The 25818-nt window shown below is 42.9% G+C and overlaps 1 protein-coding gene across 5 annotated transcripts in view; it reads left to right on the plus strand.

Annotated features, from left to right (window-relative positions):
• The window catches only part of LOC144689807 (tetratricopeptide repeat protein 7A-like), a 324990-nt gene that overhangs the window by 19225 nt on the left and 279947 nt on the right, over positions 1-25818 (plus strand). The window contains exon 1 of one of the 5 annotated variants that reach the window (XM_078557207.1): positions 5939-5995. The exons of the other annotated variants lie outside the window; for them this stretch is intronic. The gene's annotated coding sequence lies outside the window, so the exon portion shown is untranslated. Of the gene's footprint in view, positions 1-5938; positions 5996-25818 lie in introns of those variants that run through there. 5 annotated transcript variants of the gene reach the window in all.

The following is a 25818-nucleotide window of genomic DNA, read 5'->3' on the forward strand; positions in this document are numbered from 1 at the left end:
ACAGTACAAAGCAAGCTTCAGTTTTAAAGTTTAAGAAGTTTACATGAATTGCTCTTCAAATATTTCCAGTATTAGCATAGAACAAAAAGGATCATCAACTTTTGATTTAACATCAAAAACATTGCTAGCTTTGGAATTTCACACATACATAGTTTTGTGATTTCCTTTTGACTTGAAAGCAGTGGGGACATGGGAAATCTGCACGGCTCTCATTGGGGACAAGTAGAATACTAATATGGCAAATTATTATCTGAAGTGTAAAGATACTATTGAATCATTTAAAACATTCAGTTAAAAATTGTATAATTTCTGGGCTAATTGTGAATGTTGTGTCTTCCTTCACAATATTGATATGTCACATAGAAGGAGACAGTTAAAATTATGTTTTCACTGTTCTTCTGCAAAGGAGGACAAAAATAGCACTTGTCGTTCTCTGCAGTTTACCTTGTGTTTTGTTTAAGTTTGCCTAGGATGAATAATAGTGTAGTGGTAGTTTCCAGTGAACCAATGTAAAAATGACTGTCTACCTTCACAAGCACAAAATCCATGGAAGATATGCATTATTTATGTTACAGTAGAAGTTTGTTAACTTCAGCTTTTTATTGTGAGCCAGAGACCCCAATTGAGCCTTGCTCAGGAACGCACTCTGGAGTGTTTCCAACATGTTGCAATATGGAGTGAAGGGATACTGTGCCTATGATTTCTCTCCATAGTGATCTCTTAATCCAAATATGTCACTGTGGATAGTTGGAATTCTTTCAACAACAAAAGCAGCTTTTAATTTTGTAGTTTGTCTCACTTTACAAGAGGGAGAGGATGATTCTGAGCTTCATTATCAGCAAGAGAAGAAAAGCACTGAATTTCGGTAGTGTAAACATTTTACTGCTGAGCACACCACAAACAGAAATCCATCAAGTAGCAGGTTTATTAAAGGTTGCTGTTGGTAAGCAGGAGACAGGCCACGAGTTACCCCTGGCTGTACTATAAGTACCACTGCCATAAATGGATTACTTGTTAATGAGGATGCTTAGCTTGAACACTAAACCATTTCCTCTTACATTACACAGTGTGTGTTTGCCTAGCAGGATGGATTGGATTCAAAGAATGCTTTGCTCGCCACAGTCATCTGGATGTAGCTGGGGTGAGACTAATGTTCCAGTTGGAGTGTATATGTCATTTCATCAGCTGTTGTAGGGCTATGTAAGATACTATTTTCCATATTTTGAAAAGTTCCAACACTTCATTCTACTTAAATTGCACTATCCACTACATGGCAGGAATGGTTTGATCAGTGTATTATATAGTTCTTTTCACAAATGCAGTCAAAAGTAAAGACTAGTAGGAGCAGATATTTCAATAATTGGACCAAACATATTTTGTAAAACCAATTAAGTGTCTTAAGGTAAAAATCGAGGCTGTAGGTTAGCTCATTTGGCTAGGTAGCTGGTGTGTAGTTGAGAATAATGCCAACAGCATGGGGCTGTCCCCATTCTGGCTGAGGTAGACTTGGGGCCTGCTTCCTCGTCCTGCCCTGTATGAAAATCATGCCATTAGCAACCCCTGGAATAATTGAGGATGCTGCCTGGAGAAGTAGGAAATAAAAAGATTTAAAAGACTACATATATATTAACTAAATGGATAAGTTAGTCATTCGGTTATTCTGTTCTTGTTCCTGTTGCTCTCTGATCATTTAGTTTCTTTCATTTTGTTACTTGTATTTCTCACCTCATTTCTTTTACTTGGGGTTGAATATATTTCTTGGGTTCTGTTGACTGCCTCAGATTTTGCTAAATTAGTGGGATTCTGTGAATGTATCACTCCCCTGTAGTTTCTATAAAGCACTGAAATTCATTGATAAAATTTCCCTGACTTCACACAATTCTTGCAACCTGTGCAATGTGGAATGGTCAGAGAATGAGACATAGGGTGAGATATTAACTCATTTAAAACCTATCCATTTGCACAGAGTTCAAATAGGGTTCACAATGTTTTCCCAGCAAAAAAAAAAATCACAGAGGAGACCTGGGGCAGAATGGGACTGTGCAAGGAGAGTGAAGAAAAAACATTTTCAAATAAATAAGTACCTGATGTTCTCGGGTGGTATTTTACGGTCCCCTGCCAGTGTGTTTGAAGGCAGGGATAGCTCATAAAATGCAGTATGTGGCATACCTGCCGCCTACCTGCCCGCTCTGACCTGCCTCCCATTTTATGTGGGGTGATGGCAGCATTGGGTGGCCCACCTGCCCTTGGGCCTATTGAGGCCCTAAAGTGGCCAATTAATTATCCTCGCTAGTGCCTTCAGATCCTTCCTAAAATGTGGCGTCCAGAACTGTACTCAATACTCTATTTGAGGCTAACCCAGTATTTTATAAAGGTTCACCATAACTCCCTTGTTGTTTCAACAAAGAAGAAACAACTACTTGGCCTAGTTTTTGGGAGTGAAGCAGAACAAATAGGTGATCAAAATATAAATAATAAATATAAAAAGACATGAAAGTCTAGGACAAAGGAATTGACTCAAAAGAACAAATTAGAGCAAAATAAATAGGAACCAGGTCCAATTTAAATGGAAGGAAAAATTGGCAAGGGTACAGTGAAATATATATATTCTGGTAAGGGAGAAAAAATGTATCAAAGGCTAGAGTTCATCGAAGAATAGAGAGATTAGATCAAAACTGAATATAAAAAAGTATTTAAACTTAGATAAAATAAAGAAAATCAGGATAAATATGAAGAATTTGGAAACAAAATATAGAAGAGAAATTAGAAAAGGTAATAGGTAAGGATAATGGGAAAATTAGCAAAAATATATCAACTTAATAGTAGACATCCTTAAAGGCATGTTAGTGGCAAGAGGATAGGAACTATTGGGGAAGAGATGAAGGAGGGGCTTGTAGTGGAGAGCAACGAATAATAGAAATGCTAAATAAGTACTTTGGATAGAATTTAATAATTAGGTAGAAGGTGAGTTTGGAGGCAGGAGGGACATTTAATTGGGAGGGGGGTGCTGGTTGGGTCCCTGATGCCTCCAAGCCTCTGTCCCAATTAATGCAACTAATGTCCATTTAAGGGCTCCATCATGCTGCCACTGCTATGTAACCAGCAGCGGGTGGGTTAGTCGCCATGTGGGAAGGCCGAAAAGCAAACTGTCAAGGTTGCTGGTGGGCTGTTGGGACACGGGGGCCCTTGTGCAAAGGCACTCGGTGCCTGATCAAGGGACCTGGAATTGGAAGGGGGCAGTGGGTGCATTGAGAGTTAACCCTTGCTCCCAATCGGCCAACTCTTCACCCCTCACTGTGTAGGGATCAGGCCCCCAAAGGAAGCCATTGCAAGTGCCAACTCTAACCATGATTAAATAGATAAGAATTGAACATGCAAGAGCAGTGCCACCCAGCTGGATGATCGTGGAAAGGCATTGGAAGAGGGTGATGTGATCAACCATGTCAAAGGCTGTAGACAGGTTTAGAAGTATGAGGAGGGATAATTTACACTTGTCAAAGTCACATAGGATGCTGTTTGTGACTTTGATAAGAACTGTTTTAGTATTGTGGCAGGGGCAGAACCTAATTGGAGAGATTCCAACATGGAGTTTTGGGAATGATGGGCATGTTTTGGGTGGCAACAACATGTGTAAGGATATTGGAGAGTGTAGGCAGGATTCAACCTCCTCCTCTGAGAACCTGGGTTGATCTGGCTTTCGCGTGGGGCAGCTGCCCTCTTAACTACGGCTCAGATCGGGACTCAGGTCAGGACAAATAACTCAGGATATCCGTTGTTTGGATTCTCGAACAAGACGGTTTATTCAAGCTTGTTACCGGCATATGCAGGAAGAGCCCTTTGAGTCCATCCAGAGGTACTCTGCCGTAGTTACAAAGTCTCGTTACTTATATACTTTTTCTTATCACGATACATTTCAGTACATTTTAATATATCCACTCGGTAACCGACACACAGGTACCATGTTAAAACTATCCTATTGAGTACATAAACATGCGATTCTGCTAACCAATTATTCTAAAGGGTGTATACATAATTATATTATCCAATCAAAATTAAAACACGTACGCGAAGACCTTGGTTCCCACAACTCGAGACTGCTTGTGTTTCATCAAAGACCCCTCTGTCCATTGTATGTCCTCCCATATCTAAGCTAAACCATCTGCCCCGTCCCTATCTGAGAGGGGAGTATACCTAAACTAACTTTGTTATGTTTTATCTCCAGTCCAGCTCTCAAGGCTTCAACGCACCATTTTACCACTTGAATGGTTCTGTCTGTGCCTAGATATTAGCTCATCTCTTGAAACTTTGTAAATCACACAAAACTCAAAGCCCTTTTGTGTGCAATGTCCATCTGCTTACCATCGGCTGTCAATAGGTTTAGCATCCATGGCTGCTTGGAGCTGTTAAGTATGTTCAGCAAATTCTTACAGTGTTCTCTTTTAGCGTTTTTAATTTTCCCCTAACAGAGAGGAAGGAAAGGAGAAAATATAGGTGAATGGCCTCCTTTCGTGCTCTAAAACTGCATGATTCTATAAGTTTAAACATTGTTTTGAAGTACTTTCCATTTACATTTTATTCAGAAAGTGCTGATCTATATTCATAAAGGCACACTAGTAAAAACTATCAGAACTCGATGATGCACATGCTATCCTTTCCAATTTCCTATTTCATTGCTTAAGCTTCCATTAATATTTTTGAGCTCTTCAATATCTGATTATTATAAATTCTTTCAAAATCGATCCTAACTGAGACAAACACTAAATCATAATGATCTAAAATGGCACTACGGTTTATTCCTATGAGTGTAGTATACTTACATAGAATTTACAGCACAGTTCTATCCAATTGACCTATTCTGGTGTTTATGCTCCACATGAGCCTCCTCCCATTCTGCTTCATCTAACCCAACTACTATTTAAGTATGTGCTTCAAATTACGGTGTGAGAATTGAAGTTAGATATGTTCGCACAATAAGTGCAGATGAAGAATACCCAATTTGTTTGAAATGATGTCTAATACAATCGTAAGGTTACATATGTCAGTGCTCAGGAAATGGCAAAAGCTACTGATTGTTGCTTCTTTTGCCCTTGTTTTCATTTACATTTAAATCCATGGAACATCACAATTTAAGAATTTGTGTTAATTTTAGGTGCTTATGGGAAAATGGTTTCTCAAATGTTTTTCTAATGCAATTATCAATGAAAATTCAGTTGAAATAAATAACAAATTGGCAATTTTATGCTTGAATTATGTGTGTAATGAGAAGAATGGAAATGATGTACATTAGCTTGTGCACTTGATCGGGTGCACATCGCTAATAAGTAAATTAGTATTTTAAATTGCCCCAGGTGTTTAAGATGGTGATTTAATTGTACAGCTGTGTGATCTCTTGAGGTTTTGATGTTGCATTATGAAGATTTGGAATGAATTGAAATCACAAAACAAGTTTTATTGCATTTATAAATTGAAGTTTGATTCTTTTACTTATGAGATAATCTAAACTATGCACCTGAATGAGGAAAGATGAAATTTTCACTTAAAATACTTCGGACAGCTATATGCAGTTTCCACTCCTACGTGGTGTTGAGGGTTTTGGAGTCTTGTTAATCCTCTTTTTGTGTATGTAAGCATTACTAAATAAAATTGTAGCTTTCAAATGATTAAAAAACACATGCTGTTGCACTTTTTAAAAAAAATAGCACCTCTGACACCTGAGGCTTTTCCCTTGTTATCTTGTTCTGCATGTAATCCATAGCAAGCACCCACTGCTTCTTATCAGCAGCCATTCTATTTAAACAACTGTTTTATGCACATGGAAAGAAATTTTCTTTGCTTAAAAATGCCACGCTGTTCTTGCAAACTAGAAAATCCTTTTGTTTATTTATGTTGTAAATGTTGCTTAATCTTGCTATCTGTCCACTGCCGTCTGCCCTTTTTCAGCATGTCCAGCTTGTATCGCCAGTGAGAGCACAGCGATGAAGTGGGTCCTGCAACGGTATGTATACATTACACTTCAAATGCCTCTGCTGAAATTACACTGCCTAAATTGCTTGATTTGCTAAGACTGCAGAATAATTGGCATTTTGGGAAATGTAATCAGTCGCTGATCAAATTTCACAATCTCTGGATGTTTGTATTGCAAATTTCAGGTCTGCCTCAAATATTTTCTTGAGTTAAGTGTCTCTGGTGACTTCATTTTTTTTTAGAGGAATTGGATATTTGTTAGCTAATTTCCAGATGACTCATTCAAAAACTAAACTGTCCTAACCAAAAATATTGGGCAGGCTTTTATTGCTGGTGCAGACGGGTGGTTTAGTGGCCATGCCATTTGTTTTCATACAGAGGCTAATATTTCATTAATAAAAACAGAAAATGTTGGATTTACACAGTAGATCAGACAGCCTCAATAAAGATGTAAAATAGGTCAATGTTTTGGAATTGAACTTCATCAGAATTGTTGCTCCACAATCACGTTTTAAAAAAAAAATGCTCTTTACCACAAGATGGAGCTATAACCCTTGATACCAAACACAGCCAGCGGCAGGTACGTTTACTGTGTCACAATGAATGACCAACCCATCTGTTGTATATCAAAGATGAAACCAATCAGTAATTAGAAGCAGTAGCCTTGAAGTTGATATTTGTAGATTGGATTGAATTCATTTTCTTCAATTTTTTTTCATAATTTTATTTAACCTTTTTAAAGGGGTTAACGCCATCTGGAATTTCTGATTTGCAAGCAGCAAATTGATCCAAGCAGCAGAAATATAGATGGTGTTTCTTCAGTGGTTGTAATACCATAGTATTTAGGAGTTAGGTTAACCTGTCAAAGATCAGTGTAACTCTAAAACTCTATCATGGCGAAGAGCCTTAGACTACTGTCTGAATGTGGGGGAATGATAAAGATGAACATCTCATTGGGATGGTGTCAAGGTGTGCCTCGTCTAATAAAGGCAAGTATCCCCTATGCCTTCTTAACCACCTTATCTACCTGTGCTGCTGCCTTCAGGGATCTATGGACATGTACACTAAGGTCCCTCTGATCCTCTGTACTTCCTAGGTTCCTGCCATTCATTGTGTATTCCTTTGCTGTGTTAGTCCTCCCAAAATACACCACCTCACACTTCTCAGGATTAAATTCCATTTGCCACTGCTCTGCTCATCTTACCAGCCCATCTGTATCGTCCTGTAACCTAAGGCTTTCCTCCTCACTTCTGGGCAATTGCCATGTAAACCTTACCTGTGAACTTCCAAAGGGAATTTCCCAGTGCATCTTTGGGTTACCCCCCCCACAATCCGACACTGGGGAGCTCAGAAGTTATGGCTCGGAAGTTGAGAGAGGTTCAGGGAGTAGCACTTTGGCAAGTGAAGGTAGGGGCCTCCAATGGTATAGCAATTAATATTGAGGATGTGCAAGTTGACAGAATTGGAGGAGCTTAAATATCCCAGAGGGTTGGAAGCTGGAAGAGATAAGAAGGCGAGAGGCTATGGAGAGATTTAAAAACAAGGATGAGAACTTCAGAATCAAGATGTTGTCAGGTCAGGATCCAATGTAGGTCAGTGAGCAGAAGGTGATGGGTGAACTGGATTTGGTGTGAGTTAGGACGTGGAGTTTTGGATGAGCTCAAGTTTACGGAGGCTGGGGGCGGGTAGAACATGGGAGGCTGGTCAGGTATGTGTTGAAATCATCAAGTCTAAGAGGTAACAAAGGCATGAATGAGGGTTTCAGCAGCAGATGAGCTGAGGCGGAGGCAGCCAATATTATGGAGATGGAAATGGGCGGTCTTTGTGATGACACAAACACGTGGCAAGAGGCTCATTTCAGGGTCATATATAACATCAAGTTTGTCTTGTTTAGTTTCAAACACTTGCCAGGGAGAGGAATGGAGTCAATGACTAGGGAACAAAGTTTGTGGTAGCAACCAAATATAATGCCTTCAATCATCCCCCAGTATTTCACTGGAAGGAATTTCTGCTCACTCAGTACTAGATGTTGGACAAACAGTCTGACAATTTGCAGACAGCGGAGAGATTGAGAGAGGTTGTGGTGAGGTAGAACCGAGCCATGTAGGAAGTGACACTGTGATTTTGGATGAAGTCACTGAGGAACAGCATGTTGATGAGAAAGCCCAAGGCCAGATCACCAGTAGACACCAAAGTTCACTGGTATGGGGAGAGAAGCTACTGCAAGTTATTCCCTGGCTACACTGGATAGATAAGAATGGAACCAAGATAATGTAATTCCACTCAGCCAGACAACACTGGAAAAGGATGATGTGGTCAACAGTGCCAAAGGGTGCAAGCAGGTTGAGAAGAATGAGGGGAGATAGTTTACCATTGTCATAGTCACATAGGAAATTATGCAACTTTGATAAGAGACATTTAGGTGCTGTGGCAAGACCAGAAACCTGTAGGAATTCAAACATGGAGTTCCAGGGAAGGGAGGTTGGAAATGGGTTGTTTTATTATTCGTTCTTGGGATGTAGGCAAAGCCAGCATTTATTGCCCATCCCTAATTTCCCTTATTTAAGAGTCAACATTGCTGTGGGTCTGGATTCACAGACCAGGAAAGGACAGCAGATTTCCTTCCCTATAGGACATTAGTGAACCAGATAGGCTTTTGAGACAATTGGCAATGGTTTCATGGTCATTATTAGACTTTTAATTCCAGAATGTTTTTATTGAATTCAAATTCCACAATCTGCCATGGTGGGATTTGAACCCAGAGCATTACCCTGGGCCTCTGGATTACCAATCCAGTGACAATACCACTACGCCACCGTCTCCCCAGAGTAGGAGTTCATAAGGACGGAGGGTTCAAGGGTTTTTCTGAGGAGAGGGCTGATTACAGCAGATAAGAGAAAAAGGACAATACCTGAGGAAAGATAACCATTCACAATATGAGCTAACATGGAAGCCAGGAAGGGAAGTTGGGTGGTTAGCAGTTTAGTGGAAATAGGGTTGAAGGAGAAGAATGCCGGCCTCATGGACAAGATGAGTTTGGAGAGGACATGAGGGGAGACTGAAGAGAAGCTTGTGAGCTGAGGGCTAGGGCAAGGGGGGAACTTTAGAGAATGTCTGGTCTAATGGGCTAGGTGAGGGGAGATAAACAGCAAAAGCAGTTGATTGGATGGTCTCAATGTGCAACTCCCATGAACTTGGCAAGTAAATTATTGAGAAGGGGAATTGAAGCTTTGTTCATAAAAGACACCACATTCCCTGGGATGTGGTGAAAGTAAAAATGGGAAGAGAAAGGTCACGAGCAAATCACCAGCCCAAATTCTGAAATTTATAACGAAGTTTAAAGCAAGAGGAAATATGGTTTACAGTATTTCTTTATTTTTATTTTTTAAAAAAAAAGTCTTCAAAACCCCAATGAATTAACAATCCCAAGTAAAATTTATCAAGTTTTCTATGACAGTTTAGCTATGCGCTCCCTGTGCGGGCAGGTTTCCCTCAGCCGAGAGTGCGTTCTTTCGTGCATACGCGCGAAAGAGCACACTCATCTCCCTGAGGCTAAGTGCTGCCTCAGGGAGATCGGCGCCAAATTTAAAAATGGTGAAGGGGCAAAAATAAAATTTCCCTGACATGTCCCCTCATGTGATACTGTCACATGAGTTGGGATGCGTCCATCACTTTAAAGCATACATTTATTAAAATTTAAAAAACCCCCATGAAACCTCATTCCGCCGGTGGATGAAGTTTCATGCTTTTTCTGAAGCCCGCCAGGGCTCCTGGCCTGCCCGCCAACCCTAAAGTTGAACGGGCAGGTCCTTTACTTGCTTAAATAGTCTTATCAATGGCCTCAATTGGCCATTGACAGGTCGGCGGGCCCACAGCTGATTTTGCTGCGCCCCTGCCTTCCTGAAAATTTAAATGGGGCGGGATGACATTGGGAGTTCCGCCCGACATCATCCTGTGTCATTTTGCACGTCGGCGAGCAGGCCCCACCCCCTGCTCACCGACGGCAAAATCCTGCCCTATGACTCTAAGTGCAAACTTCCCCTGGGCAATTGCCCTGCACTGGGAACAATCTGTAAATGCAATTTCAATCTCAAACTTCTGATGGCTCCTACTGGATTATACCAGCAGCTACCCAGAAAAAGTTAGAAAAATTCAAACTGCTCCTAACTTCTGCATAATTATTATGCATACCCAGACCAACCTCCACAGGACTCCCCCCACCACCGTGCTGACACCCCCAGGGGACTCCCCTCCACTGCTCCAACCCCCTCAGGGGACTTCCCCCAACCCCCACCCTCCGCCTGCCCACCGCCCCCATGGAATTCCACAACCCCCCCCACCCCCAGGGGCCTCCACCCACCCCTTGACTCCTTGACTACCCCACCCACGGGTCTTCCCCAGCAGGCCCCACCCCACCCCCCCAACCGATTCTCCCCAGGGGTCTCCAACTACACACCCCCACCCACAAAGGATTCCACCCTGACACCCTCCCCCGGCAGGCCCGACACCCTCCCCACCCCTCTGCCAGTTGACCTGGGGCCGTCCACCCCCCCACCCCCACCATTCATATGTGGCTTGGTGTCAAATTCTTTACTCGTGAAGCACTTTGGGATGTTTAATATGCAAATATATGAATCAGGAGCAGGAGTAGGCCATTCAGCTCCTTGTGCCTGCTCCACCATTAAGATCATGACTGATCTGATTGTGGCCTTATCTCCACATTCCTGTCTGCTCCCTATACCCTTTGACTCCGTTGTCTATCAAGAATCCTTCTGTACCTCTGGGTTCTGCAATCTCGCTCCATTTAAATAATATGCTGCTTTGCTATTCTTCCTGCTGAGGTGGGCAAGTTCACATTTTCCCACATTATACTCCCTCTGCCAGATCTTTGCCCACTCACTTCATCGATTTATATCCCTTTGCAGACCCCTTATGTCCTCTTCTCAGCTTACTTCCTAGCTATCTTTGTGTCATCAGCAAATTTAGCAATAATACATTCGGTCCCGAAATCCAAATCATTAATATAGATTGTAAATAGTTGAGGCCCGAGCACTGATCCCTGTGGCACTCTACTTATCATATCTTGCCAACCCGAAAATGACCCATTTATGCCTACTCTCTGTTTCCAGTTAGCTAACCAATCCCCTGTCCATGTTAATATGTTCCCCCAACACCATGAACTCTTATTTTGTGTAGTAACCTTTGGTATGGCACTTTGTCAGATGCCTTCTGGAAATCTAAGTACAGCACGTCCACAGGTTCCCTTTTATCCATGTTGCTTGTTGCTTCCTCAAAGAACTCTAATGAATTAGTCAAACGTGATTTCTCTTTCACAATACTATGTTGACTGTGCCTGATTGCATTGAGATTTTCTAAGTACCCTGCTATAACCTCCTTGCTAATAGATGCCAGCAATTTCCCTATGACAGATGTTAAGCTAACTGTTCTGTAGGTTCCTGCTTTCTGTCTTCCTCCTATCTTGAATAGAGGAGTTACATTCACTATTTTCCAATTTAATGGGACTTTTCCAGTATCTTGGGAATTTTGGAAAATTAAAACCAATGCATCTATCATCTTAACAGCCACTTCTTTTAAGACCCTAGGATGAAGTCCATCAGGACCTGGTGACTTGTCAGCTTTTAGTTATAACATGAGTTGGGACGTGTCCATCACTTTTAATCAAACATTTATTAAATTTTTAAAAACCCTCATGAAACCTCATCCCGCCCGTGGATGAGGTTTCGTGCTTTTTCTGAAGCCCGCCAGGGCTCCTGGCCTGCCCGCCAACCTTAAGGTTGACAGGCCGGCGGGCGCACAGCTGATTCGGCTGAGCCCCTGCCGACCTGAAAATGGAAGTGACGCGGGGTAACGTTGGGAGTTCCGCCCGACGTCATCCCGCATCATTTAATGTGTCGGTGAGCGGGCCCCGCCCCCCGCTCACTGACCTAAAGACCCTGCCCCATGTGTTTTCCATTTCCAAATTAATGTGTCCGAAAATAAAAGCTTGTTATTGTTGCTTTTTATATATATAAAAAAACTCTCATCGCAAAGATTACAAAGAGTTTGTACTACCTTTAATTGTTTGCAAGTTGTATTTAGAAATGACTCTCATGATGTCTAGGTGAAAGAATGTCCACCTATCTGGTGCAAGGCTGGAAGAGCTGTACTGATCTTATGGACTGACTGGGACATAAATGTTGAAAGTGCCACTTCAATATATTTTACTTTATTTGAGTTTAAATTCATTTTCCTTTACTTCATTTTAGCTGCTTAATACTAGCATCAGTTTCAAGTTGTATACTTAGTCATTTAACTGTGAGCTGGTTTGAAGTGGTAATAAGTAATTAATTGATTACAAAAGGAGTGTAATTAATTGATATCTAGCAGTTTTAGTCCTGGAGCAGTTGGATAATCACCTGAATTTATGACTGTAAATTTGAGTTGTGTATTGAGAGCCCAATCTTAAAGTGCAAGAAGCCAATGGGGTGTGAAAGGTGAGGAAAATTATGGATTCAGCATCAGAGGGGCCATTGGACACATTTTTCTTTCTCGTAAGATTAATACTTGTGTGAAGTGAATGTGATTCTTACACAGTTTGATATTAGGGATAGTATTGTGGTCTATCCTCATATTAGTGAGAGGCAACATGGTTTTGTGAAGGGGAGGTCGTGTCTCACTAACTTGATTGAGTTTTTCGAGGAAGTGACAAAGATGATCGACGATGGAAGGGCAGTGGATGTTATATACATGGATTTCAGTAAGGCCTTTGACAAGGTCCCTCATGGCAGACTGGTACAGAAGGTAAAGTCGCACGGGATCAGAGGTGAGCTAGCAAGATGGATACAGAATTGGCTTGGTTACAGAAGACAGAGGGTAGCAGTGGAAGGGTGGTTTTCTGAATGGAGAGCTGTGACTAGTGGAGTTCCGCAGGGATCAGTGCTGGGACCTTTGCTGTTTGTAGTATACATAAATGATTTGGAGGAAAATGTAACTGGGCTAATTAGTAAGTTTGCAGCCGACACTAAGGTTGGAGGAGTTGCAGATAGTGAAGAGGATTGTCAAAGGATACAACGGGATATAGATCGGTTGGAGACTTGGGCGGAGAAATGGTAGATGGAGTTTAATCCAGACAAATGCGAGGTAATGCATTTTGGAAGGTCTAATACAGGCAGGAATTATACAGTAAATGGCAGAACCCTTAAGTGCATCGACGGGCAGAGGGGTCTGGGTGTACAGGTCCACAGGTCACTGAAAGTGGCAACGCAGGTAGATAAGGTAGTCAGGAAGGCATATGGCATGCTTGCCTTCATTGGCAGGGGTATTGAGTATAAAAGCTGGGAAGTCATGCTGCAGTTGTATAGAACCTTGGCTAGGCCACACTTGGAATATTGCGTGCAATTCTGGTCGCCACATTACCAGAAGGATATGGAGGCATTGGAGAGGGTGCAGAGGAGATTTACCAGGATGCTGCCTGGTCTGGAGGTTATTAGCTATGAGGAGAGGTTGGAGAAACTCAGATTGTTCTCACTAGAGCGACGGAGATTGAGGGGCGACTTGATAGAAGTTTACAAAATTATGAGTGGCATGGACAGAGTAGATAGTCAGAAGCTTTTTCCCAGGGTGGAAGAGTCAATTACTAGGGGACATAGATTTAAGGTGAGAGGAGAAAACTATAGAGGAGATGTACGGGGCAAGTTTTTTACGCAGAGGGTAGTGAGTGTCTGGAATTCGCTGCCAGAGGAAGTGGTGGAAGCAGGTACGATAGTGGTGTTTAAGAGGCAGCTTGACAAATACATGAATAGGATGGGAATATAGGGATACGGACCCCGGGAGTGCAAAATGTTTTAGTTGACGGGCAATATGACCGGCGCAGGCTTGGAGGGCCGAAGAGCCTGTTCCTGTGCTGTACTTTGTCCTTTGTTCTTTGTAGTACATGTGCAATGCAATTAGTGCGCCATTATGGGTGCAACATTTACACTTCGAGCAAGCTCAAAGGGCCAATTGGCCTACTCCTCCTAATTCGTATGTATGTTCGTATGTTCTAAATGTCAGAAAATTGAACAGCGGGATCTCTGTGTTCTAGCAGCAATTTGACACACAAAAGCATCAGAAAGAATGAAGAATTTCTGGTTGATGTCCTCCAGGGTATGGTGAGCTAAGAGACAGTGCAGATAGTTTAGAAAATAAATAATGTAGAAAGAGAAAAGCGGATAACCATCTACAGGAGCAGTAGAGGGAGTCAGACCTCACAGGTGCAGGGAACCCCCCAAGTTACTGGAACTATCTAATAGATATTTCATGCTGGTTTGAGGTGGACCATAGCAGAAACTCAGAGGAAGCTGGTTCTAAGCCACGTGTGTAACCATATGAGTTCTATTTTCATTTTTCCTTTCTGCACCTCTTTCTTCATCCCTTTGTAGCTTTTTAAACATCTGCTGATTTCCACCTTTCCTTGCATTTGTGTAAACCTTTTCTTTTAGCTCGATATTTATTGCCTCTTGCATTGTTTGTTGACCATGGTTGCTTGTTTGCACAAATGGAGCTTTTGCCTTTTTAGTGTAGGCACTAAACTCTCAGTTCCATTACCACTCTGACCTCTCTGCCCTTGGGCTCCTGCATAGTTCTAGTGAAGCTCAAGAAACAGTATCTCGTCTTTTGATTAGGTACTTTACAACCATCTGGACTCGGTGTTGAGTTGAACAATTTCAGATCGTTGAGTTGAACAATTTCAGATCGTACCTACTTGCATTTTAGACAATACATTCTCATATTGATTCTGTTGTTTCTATTTCCACGTTTTGTTCCTTTGCTTGTTTTGTTACCACTCTTTCTCGCTTGCATCATCATCCCTTTTATCATTTAACCATTCCTGTCTTCCATCCTATCACAGACCTTTATGTTCTTTCTTCCTCTTCCCCCTTTCCCTGCCTCTGTACTTGCTTCAAATCTGTTACATCTCTAACATCTTCCAGTTTTGATGAAAGCCATCTGACCCGAAACACTAACTTCTCTCTTCGCACATACTGCCTGACCTGTTGAGTATTTCCAGCATTTTCTGTTTCTGTATTAAATTCAATCATATTATGTCCACTATATGCAAGGTGTTGCCTTACTGTCAGATTGTTAATTAATTCTAGTTGGTAGCTCATTAATACAGGGCCTGTTCCCTTCTTGGTTGTCAAACCTTAGGGAACTCTCCTGAACTGATTAGAAATATGAACTCTGGGTGACTTTTCCAATATCCAAGGACAATGAGGCCAATCAAAGCACCCCGTTGGCATCATAGCAAAGCTAATGCAAATCAGGGAACAAGTCTGGGAGATTCATCATCCGAGTGGACGAATAATAGAACTTGAGGAGAATTAGCCACTGAGGCACCAGAAGAGATCTGAAGTTACTATTCAAGATGGAAAAAAATGTTTGAGCAGCCTTTCCTAAAACTGGAGAAAATTGTATTTCAAAAAGACCTTGGTGTACTGGGCACAATTTCAAAATTTGTGGATAGCGTTGTGAAATGTGAGGAGGATAGTGTAGAACCTTAAAAGGACATAGATAGGTTGGTGGAATGGGTGAACAAGTGGCAGATGAAATTTAATGCAGAGAAGTGTGAAGTGATTCATTTTAGTAGAAAGAACACAGAGAGACAATGTAAAATAAAGGGTAAAATTCTAAAAGGGATGCAGGAGCAGAAGGACCTGGGTGTTAATATGCATAAATCATTGAAGGTGGCAGGACAGGTTGAGAGAGCGGTTAATCAAGTATTTTTAAGATTAATTCATGGGACCTGGGTGTCACTGGTGAGGCCAGCATTTATTGCCTATCCCTAATTGCTCCCGAGAAGGTGGTGGTGAGCTGCCTTCTTGAACCGCTGCAGTCCATGTGGTGTAGGTACTCCCACAGTGCTGTTAGGGAGGGAGTTCCAAAGTTTTGACCCAGTGACAATGAAGGAACAGCGATATATTTCCAAGTCGGGATGGTACGTGGCTTGGAGGGAGACTTCCAGGTGGTGGTGTTCCCATGCACATTCTGCCTTTGTCTTTCTAGATGGTAGTGGTCATGAGTTTAGAAGGTGCTGTCTAAGGAGCCTTGGTGAGTTCCTGCAGTGCATCTTGTAGATGGTACACACTGCTGCTACTGTGCATCAGTGGTGGAGGGAGTGGATGTTTGTTGATGGGGTGCTGATCAAGTGGGCTGCTTTGTCCTGGACGGTGTCAAGCTTCTTGAGAGTTGTTGGAGCTGCACTCATCCAGGGATGTGGAGAGTATTCCCATCACACTCTTGACTTGTGCCCTGTAGATAGTGGACAGGCTTTGGGGAGTCAGCAAGTGAGTTACTTGCCACAGGATTCCTAGCCTCTGATCCCTTGTAGCCACAGTATTTATATGGCTGGTCCAGTTTCTGGTCAATGGTAACCCCCAGGATGTTGATAGCGGGGGATTCAGTGATAGTAATGCCATTGAATGTCAAGAGGCGAGGGCTAGATTCTCTCTTCTTGGAGATAGTCATTGCCTGACACTTGTGTGGTGCGAATGTTACTTGCCATTTGTAAGTCCAAGCCTGGATATCGTCCAGGTCTTGCTGCATTTGGATATGGACTGCTGCAATATCTGAGGAGTCGTGAATGGTGCTGAACATTGCGCAACCATCAGCGAACATTGCCGCTTCTGACCTTATGATGGAAGGAAGGTCATTGATGAAACAGCTGAAGATGGTTGGGCCTGGACACTACCCTCAGGAACTCCTGCAGTGATGTCATGGAACTGAGAAGATTGACCTCCAACAATCACAACCACTTTCCTTTGTGCTAGGTATGACTCCGATCAGCGGAGAATGTTTCTCCTGATTCCCATTGACTCCAGTTTTGCTAGGGCTCCTTGATGCCAAACTCGGTCAAATGCTGCCTTGATGTTAAGGGCAGTCACTCTCACCTCACCTTGGGAGTTCAGCTCTTTTGTCCATGTTTGAACCAAGACTGTAATGACGTCAGGAGCGCTGTGACCATGGCAGAACCCAAACTGAGCACCAGTGAGCAGATTATTGCTAAACAAGTGCCGCTTGATAGCACTTTTGTTGACCCCTTCCATCACTTTACTGATGATGGAGAGTAGACTGATAGGGCGGTAATTGACCGGGTTGGATTTGTCCTGCTTTTTGTGTGTAGGACATACCTGGGCAATTTTCCACATAGTCGGGTAGATGCCAGTGTTGTAGCTGTTTTGGAACAGCTTGGCTAGGGGTGCAGCAAGTTCTGGAGCACAAGTCTTTAATACTATTGCCGGAATATTACCGGGGCCCACAGCCTTTGCAGTACGCAGTGCCTTTAACAGTTTCTTGATATCACATGGAGTGAATCGAATTAGCTGAAGATTGGCATCTGTGATGCTGGGGACCTTCAGGGGAGGCTGAGATGGATCATCCACTCGGCATCTCTGGCTGAAGATTGTAGCAAATGCTTCAGCCTTATCTTTTGCACTGATGTGCTGGGCTCCTCCATTGTTGGGGATATTTGTGGAGCCACCTCCTCCAGTGAGTTGTTTAATTATCCACCACCATTCACGACTGGATGTGGCAGGACTGCAGAGCTTGGATCTGATCCATTGGTTGTGGGATCGCTTAGCTTAGTCTATTGCATGCTGCTTATGCTGTTTGCCATGAAGGTAGCCCTGTGTTGTAGCTCCGCCAGGTTGATATCTCATTTTTGAGTATGCCTGCTGCGGCTCCTGGTATGCCCTCATGCACTCTTCATTGATCCAAGCTTGACTTCCTGGCTTTGTGCTAATGTTAGAGTGGGGGTTATACTGGGCCATTAGATTACAGATTGTAGTTGAGTACAATTCTGCTGCTGATGGCCCACAGTGCCTCATGGGTGCACAATCTTGAGTTGCTAGATCTGTTCGAAATCTTTCCCATTTAGCATGATAGTCGTGCGCACATGATGGAGGGTGTCCTCAATGTGAGGACAGGACTTTGTCTCCACAAGAACTGTGCGATGGTCACTTCCACCGACACTGCCATGGGCAGATACATCTGTGACAGGCAGACTGGGAGAATGAGGTCAAGTATGTTTTTCTCTCTTGTTGGTTCCCTCACCACCTACCACAGACCCAGTCTTACAGCTATGTTCTTTAAGACTCGGCCAGCTTGGCCTGTAGTGGTGCTACTGAGCCACTCTTGGTGATGGACACTGAAGACCCCACCCAGTGTACATTCTGCACCCTTGCCACCCTCAGTGCATCCACCAAGTGATGTTCAACATGGAGGGGTACTGATTCATCAGCTGAGGGGGCGTGGTATGTGGTAATCAGTAGGACATTTCCTTGCCTATGTTTGACCTGATGCCATGAGACTTCATGAGTCGATGTTGAGGGCTCCCAGGGCAACTTCCTCCCGATTGTATACCACTGTGCTGCCACCTCTGTTCGGTCTGGCCTGATGGTGGGACAGGACATACCCAGGGATGGTGATGGTGGTGTCTGGGATATTATCTGTACGGCATCATTCCGTGACTATGACTATGTCAGGCTTTTGCTTAACTAGTCTGTGAGACAGCTCACCACTTTTGGAGGACTTTGCAGGGTCGACAGGGCTGGGTGTGCTGTTGTTGTTTCTGGTGCCTAAGTCGATGCCAAATGGTCCACCTGATTCCATTCCTTATAGACTTCATAGCGGTTTGATACAACTGAGTGGCTTGCCAGGCCATTTCAGAGAGCATTTAAGAGTCAGCCACATTGCTGTAGGTCTGGAGTCACACGTAGGTCAGACCAGGTAAGGACGGCAGATTTCCTTCCCTAAAGGGCATTAGTGAACCAGATGGGTTTTTACGACAATCGACAATTAGACTTTTAATTCCATATTTTTATTGGATTCAAATGCCACTATCTGCCATGGTGGGATTCGAACCCAGGTTCCTAGAGCATTACCCTGGGTCTCTGGATTACTAGTCCAGCTACAGTACCCCTATGCTATTGCCTCCCCAAGTATGCAGCATCATAGGCTTTATTAATAGGGGCATAGAATATAAGAGCAAGGAAATTATGTTAAACTTATATAGAATACTGGCTTGGACTCAACCTGAGTACTGTGTGCAGTTCTGGGCTCCATGTTTTAGGAAAGATGTGAAGGCATTAGAGAGAGTGCAGAAAAGATTCATGAGAATGGTCCCAGGATGAGGAATTTCAGTTATGTAGATATATTGGAGATGTTGGGATTGTTTTCCTTGGACCAGGTAAGGTTGTGAGGTGATTTGATAGAGATATTCAAAATCATGAGGGGTCTGGACAGAGTATATAGGGAAAAAGTGTTCTCATTGGTGGAAGGATTGAGAACAAGGGGCACAGATTTAAGGTAATTAGCAAAAGAAGCAATGGCAACATTGAGGAAAAGCTTTTTCAGCAGTGAGTGCTTAGGATCTGGAATGCACTGCCTGAGTGTGTGATGGAGGCAGAGCCGATCACACTTAAGAGGGAATTGGTTTCTTATCTGGAAAGGAAGAATGTCTAGGGCTACGGGGTGAAGTTGGAGGTAGTGCAGTGGGGGTAGGGGATGGTGGTGGCACTGGGTAAATTTTTCCTGCAGAAAGCAGACATGACAAGCTGAATAGCCTCCTCTGCGCTGCGTTGATTCTGTGAAATAGTGAAGGACCGATTGTTATTCGGGCTCGTCAGCATTTTGCTGGTGGCGGTGCACCCCCTTGCCATGTGGGGAGGCCTGCCTCACCGAGGATTCTTCAGTCTGGTTCATTAGAGAGTCATAAATGTTGCTTTCCCTGCTTGCGCACACCATAGATAACCTGGAGAGGTCAGCTTGCTGGATCAGATGCCCAACGACAGCAAGTTCACAAAAATTCCTGGGGTGACCATCAGTGCAATGAATGGTGACTGCTGTTCCTTTACTGCTGACCACAAAATCTTGCCCAGTGAAACTCCTAAGCCTAGCTTGATTCCAAAGAGTCCTAGACTATATCAGTTTGGGTGCTCTGTCCCTTTCCAAGGTCTCTAAATCCTTTACTATAATATGGACTGATTCAAACAATGTAACCTTAAACCTGTTTATCTTCTCGATGGCTTTATCAAATGGATTTATGAAAGGTAAATCATGTTTGACAAATCTATTGGAGTTTTTCGAGGACATAACTAGCAGAGTAGATAAGGGAGAACCAGTGGTGTATTTGGATTTTCAGAAAGCTTTTGATAAAGTCCCACGTAAGAGGTTAGTGTGCATAATTAAGGCACATGGATTGGGGGTAATATATTGGCATGGATTGAGAATTGATTAGCAGACAGGAAACAGAGTAGGAATAAATGGGTAGTCTTCAGAGTAGCAGGTGGTGACTAATGGGGTACCTCAGGGATTGGCGCTTGGGCCCCAGCTATTCACAGTATATATCAATGATTTGGATGAAGGAACCAAATGTAATATTTCCAAGTTTGCTGATGACATGAAACTTGGTGGGAATGTGCGTGCTGAGGAGGGTGTTAAGAGTTTCAGGGCAATTTAGACATGTTGAGTGGACAAATACATGGCAGATGTAGTATAATTTGGATAAATGTGAAGTTATCCACTTTGGTATGAAAAACACAATGGCAGAGTATTATTTAAATGGTAATAGATTGGAAAATGTTGATATACAAAGGGAACTGGATTTCATTGTACACTAATCACTGAAAGCAAGCATGCAGGTGCAGCAAGCAGTTAGGAAGGCAAATGGTATGTTGGCCTTCATTGCAAGAGGACTTGAGTCCAGGAGCAAGGATGTCTTACTGCAGCTGTACAGGGCCTTGGTGACACCACACCTGGAGTACTGAGTGCAGTTTTGGTCTCTGTACCTAAGAAAGGATATACTTACCATAGAGGGAGAGCAGCGAAGTTTCACCAGACTGATTCCAGGCATGGCGATTGACGTATGAGGAGAGATTGGGTCGACTAGGCCTGTATTCCCTGGAGTTTAGAAGAATGAGAGGGGATCTCATCTGATAGGGATGCACAGACTGGATAATGTTTCCCCTGGCTGGGGTGTGGGGGGGTTCCAGAACAAGGGGTCACAGTCTTAGGATATGGGGTAGGTCATTTAGGACAGATGAGGAGAAACTTCTTCACCCAGAGGGTGGTGAACCTGTGGAATTCTCTACCACAGAAGGGCTGTGGAGGCCAAGTCACTGAATATATTTAAGCAGGAAATAAATAGATTTCTGGACTCCAAAGGCATCAAGGAGATGGGGAAAGAGTGGGTGTATGGCGTTGATATAGAGGACCAGCCATGATCATATTGAATGACAGAGCAGGCTCAAGAGGCCGAATGGCTGACCCCTGCTCCTATTTTCTATCTTTCTATGTTTTAAATGGCTTATACACCATTGCTGATTAATCTTCAAGCTCCTCTCTCAATCTATGAACTTAGTGGGTACCCTGTGCACATACCTAGTTCTTCAAAAATGCAAATGCATGACTGCACTTTTTTACACTGAAGGAAACCTATACACAGATCTATCCTCTTAAGATGCCAGAGCAATGATTGATGATTCCTTCCCTGAAAGGCATTTATAAACCAGCTAAGTTTTAATAACAATTTGGAAGTTTTCATTGTTTTTCTGGTGTTAATTTACAAATTAACAGATTCATTGAAATAACTGATCCAACGATGCAATTTGAACTCTTGGACCTTAATTTTACGCTCTCCCGCCGACAGGTTTGTAGTTGTGGGGCGAACGTAAAATTCCTCAGGTGGCCTTCCTGCTGGGTTCCTGCCCGCCCTGACCTCTCTGCAATTTTATCCTGGGTTGGGCGAGGCCTTGACAGACTGCTCAACCTTGCCCCAATTGAGGCCCTTGAGTGGCCAATTATTGACCATTTAAGGGCTGTTTTCTGCCCAGCCTCAATTTTTAGGCTGGCAGGAGGAGTTCCCAGATATGGGGGAAGCCCGAAAAATAATCAGGTTCAGGCCTCGTGGCAAGGTGGGTGGGTGAGTGACACCCCCATCAGAAGCTCCCTTTTAACTTTGGACACCCCTCCCTTAAGGTCCAGTAACTGCAGGGCCTCCCTGCTCTCCCCATTCCACCCTCCAGCCCCTCCCCCGACAACCCAATCCCCCACTGCAACACCCCCCCAACCCCAGGCCTCCCCTGCATGCAGTTCCAGTCCTGTCCACTACAATTTCTGGAGCTGCAGGGACTAAGAGAGGTGCCGGCCAATCAGATTGGCCAGCAGCTCTCAAGGGCAGGGCTTCCTCCCAGTGAGGGGTGGAGGTCCCGCCTGCAGCCAAATTGCTGCTGGGCAGACATCGTCAGCTGGGATGCGTTCCCTGCCGACTCTTTGGATGGCGGGACGGGAAACCCCTCCACCCTAAAAATCCTGGCCCTGATCTTTGCTACTCGGGCGCTGTAACCACAAGGGAACGACCTTGAAAATGAGGACTGATTTATGGTTTGCGCATTCTGGTTCAGCTACTCTCCCACCTGCATTAGCTAAAGACTACATTTGGTTTTGATTCCCCTCTTGGAAGATTGACTACTAGACTATTTAGGGCACTCCTCTAGGCATGGTATGCTGAGGGAGTCAGGAGTAATATAGTTTGTAAATGAAAACTGAAAAAGGAGGCAGAAGTAATTTAGATTCTGTGTTCAATATTGAGAAAGGTCAGCTTATGAGGAAAGTTTAGTCAGAAATGTTAACTGGCATTGAAGATTTCAAAATAAACCTTTAAACTGAACATTCAATGGACGTGCTAAATTCCATTTCCCACCAGATGCAGGTATTTATGGCACACAGTGGTGCACTGTTAAGACAGTTTTCCCCTTTCATTGACACTTGGGTTAGTCTGTGTGCGAATTTAAATTACATCCCTGAGGCTAAAATGCATTCATTTTTAAGAAAAAAACTCTCTTGTATTTTTCTCAATAGATTTATGTACATTGTATTTTCCACCTGTTGTGAGCCTGTCCAAAATAATCAATTATTTTAGAGCAGTCTTCTATAAAGGCAACAAAAGCCACAAAATAAATGTTGAAGCTGCAGGCCAAAGTATTTATATTCCCGAGTACAAGATATTCATTCATAAGCAAATGCACTTAGGATAATATAAAAATTAAAATATTGCCGCAGAAAATGTTTCAAGCTGCAGTTAACCAGAGATTTATAACATAATTTATCATTGTATTACATTTATGTGTATTTCAAATATGCAGAATTATTAATGGCCAGTGGTATGAGTAACTTTTTATTACCTCTGCCACTGACGGTCGGCAGAGGTAATGTTTTTGCACCAGTTTGTTAGGTTTTGAGATATATTGCTTACACACTAATGAATGGATTTCAACGAAACTTGGTATACAGGTAGGGTTTGGCCCAAGGAAGAGCTGAGTAGTTTTTGGCGAAGATGTGGATCTGGATCCTGGAATTTTTTAAAGGATCAAAGTTTTAAGAGCAGGTTGTTGGAAGCCTCCTCAGTGAGTTGGAAGCTCGTAATAAAAAGGTTTCTATTTTCAGCTTTGTTGTTACAGAGAATCAACCAAGCAGAGAAAAGTCTTGGGGAAGGGCAGTGTAATTGTAATAATGTTGAGTTAACAAGGGGTGGCGAAGATGTGCGCTTTACTGAGTGTCCTCTTCACTGGTTACGGATTGTTTCTGGCATCTAGAGATTCCTCGGCTGGGATTTTCCGGCCCGGTGGCGGGTGGGACCCGCCATGGACGAGGCAGCGCCCCAGCCAGAAGTCCATTGACTAGTGGGGGGACCGGAAGATCGCAGCGGCGGGCGTGGAAAATCCTGCCCCTCAAATGAAGTAATTATCAGGTTATAATACATGGCTCTGTTTAGGATAGTGGGTAGCTAACAAGGAGTTGCAAGTCAGTAATTCAATTCAGCAGGTTCTACATCTTAAACTACAAGCAAGACATGAGTCTGGAGAATCTGATGATTCGTTATGTTCCTCAAACACAAGGATTTTTTTTCCAAATCAACGATGAGTTGCATATATGTAGCCCTTTATTGTAGAAAACAACTTCAGTAACTTTTTAAGAGAATGGTGAAGAGATAAAAGGAATAGAACTGAATGGATATTGAACCATGATGGGGAACATTAGGAAAGATGGCGATATCTTGGATGAAAAATTAGCTTTGAGAGATTTTTAAAGGTGGGGAAAAGAGGCTGCGAGACAAAGGTGTTTAGGAACATAGGACCAGGAGAAGGCCATTCAGCCGGTTGAGCCTGCTCCACATTTCAATACGATCATGGCTGATTGACCTCTTCAGTGCCTTTTACTTACACTATCCTCATAACCCTTTACGTTATTGTTAATCAGAAATCTATCTATCTCTACCTTAAACATACTCAATGACTGAGCTTCCACGGGAGGGAGTTCCAGTCAGCAGCACCTAGGCTGTGGTTGCTGGAGGGAACGGAGGTGCCTAAAAATTGGAAGACTGAAGGTTGATTGAAGGGATGCTAGAGTAGAGGAGATTGAAGAGATAAGGTGGCAAGAGGCTATGAAATGAATTGAAGGATTTGAATTTTAATGCACTGGAGAACAGGGAGCCATTGAGAACTGAGTGGGTGAGCATGTGATACAGAATGAATGGTTGAGAATTAGGAAGGTTATAGTTTATGGAGAATGGGAGGCCAGTAAGGAGAACATTGGAGAAACTGAGTCTAGTGGTGACAAAGCCTTAGTTAAGGGTTTCAGTGGCGTAGCCAGGATAGACATGTTCTATTTCATAAGGACAGGATAATTATATCACACAATGATTACAAGATAATTATAAATGAGGAAGGCCATTCAGTTCATCTTAATCCATCAAGGGAGATACCACCATTCACCACGCATCCATTTTTGTCTTAAATGGTTCCAAGGATTTTGCTTGCGTTGCTCTATCTGCAAGTTTGTCCCACATGTTGGTGACTTTTGTGTGAAGAAGAGTTTCTTGATATTGGTCCTAAAATTATTTTTCGCTAATTTGAACCTGTTTCCTAGTTCTACTCCCGCTGCTTAAGTTAAAGTAATATTCCGTGTTAACCTTTTCTCAGATTACTTTTCAGAAAACTTCTTTCCAAGCTCAAAATCTATCCAGTCTTTGCTTAAACAGACTCCTGACACTGGGCTCAGTCTTGTGGCTTCTCTCTACATTGCCTCCAGCTCTTGAGTGTCTCTCTTTGTGACCAAAGCTAGAGGCCGTGTTCCAGATTCAGTCTAACCACAGCAAAATCAATGAGATCAGGCAAATGTCTTGGGCATAGATTAAAATAGCTGATGTGTAGAAGGCTCACTGGAATGCCAGATCACTGTTACTGGATGCCGTTGCAACATAAACCTTGCACATTACCTCATTAATGCAAGGCTAACATCTGATGGTCCAAAACCCCCTTGCACCTTTTCAAAATGAATCTTGAAATCTTTTATGCTCACTTTTATGCACCTCGAAGAGTCCATTGTTCCTTCAATACCCCACTGAAGTGCAATCAGAATTATTGCATAAGTCTCTGAAGTAAGAATTGAATGTATGAACTTCTGAGCCAAATGTCAGAGTGCTCCACTGGCACCAAATCAGGGAAGTAGGGTAGGAGAGATTTTATTGACTGAGTATAATGTTGCAAACACCACATAAGACATTTTTGCATTAGAAAGGAGATAGGAATATTCTGTTTAAAGTGTTAATGCAAAAAGCACTTAACTTTCTTCTCATGTTTAGTATTCAGAGATCAGAGACAGGTTGCCCCAGTAATGAGATACAGACCAGTCAGCAAAATCGTCTTCTTATCGTGTCCACGGACAGTCTATACATGGCCCAGCCAGAACTGGTCACGTTTTTGCGCCTCAGCAAAATGAATTGCTGTTTCCCCATTCCTGAGGCATTGCAGAGTTGAT

Source organism: Cetorhinus maximus, chromosome 14 (genome assembly GCF_964194155.1).
Source record: "Cetorhinus maximus chromosome 14, sCetMax3.hap1.1, whole genome shotgun sequence".
NCBI lineage: Eukaryota > Metazoa > Chordata > Chondrichthyes > Lamniformes > Cetorhinidae > Cetorhinus > Cetorhinus maximus.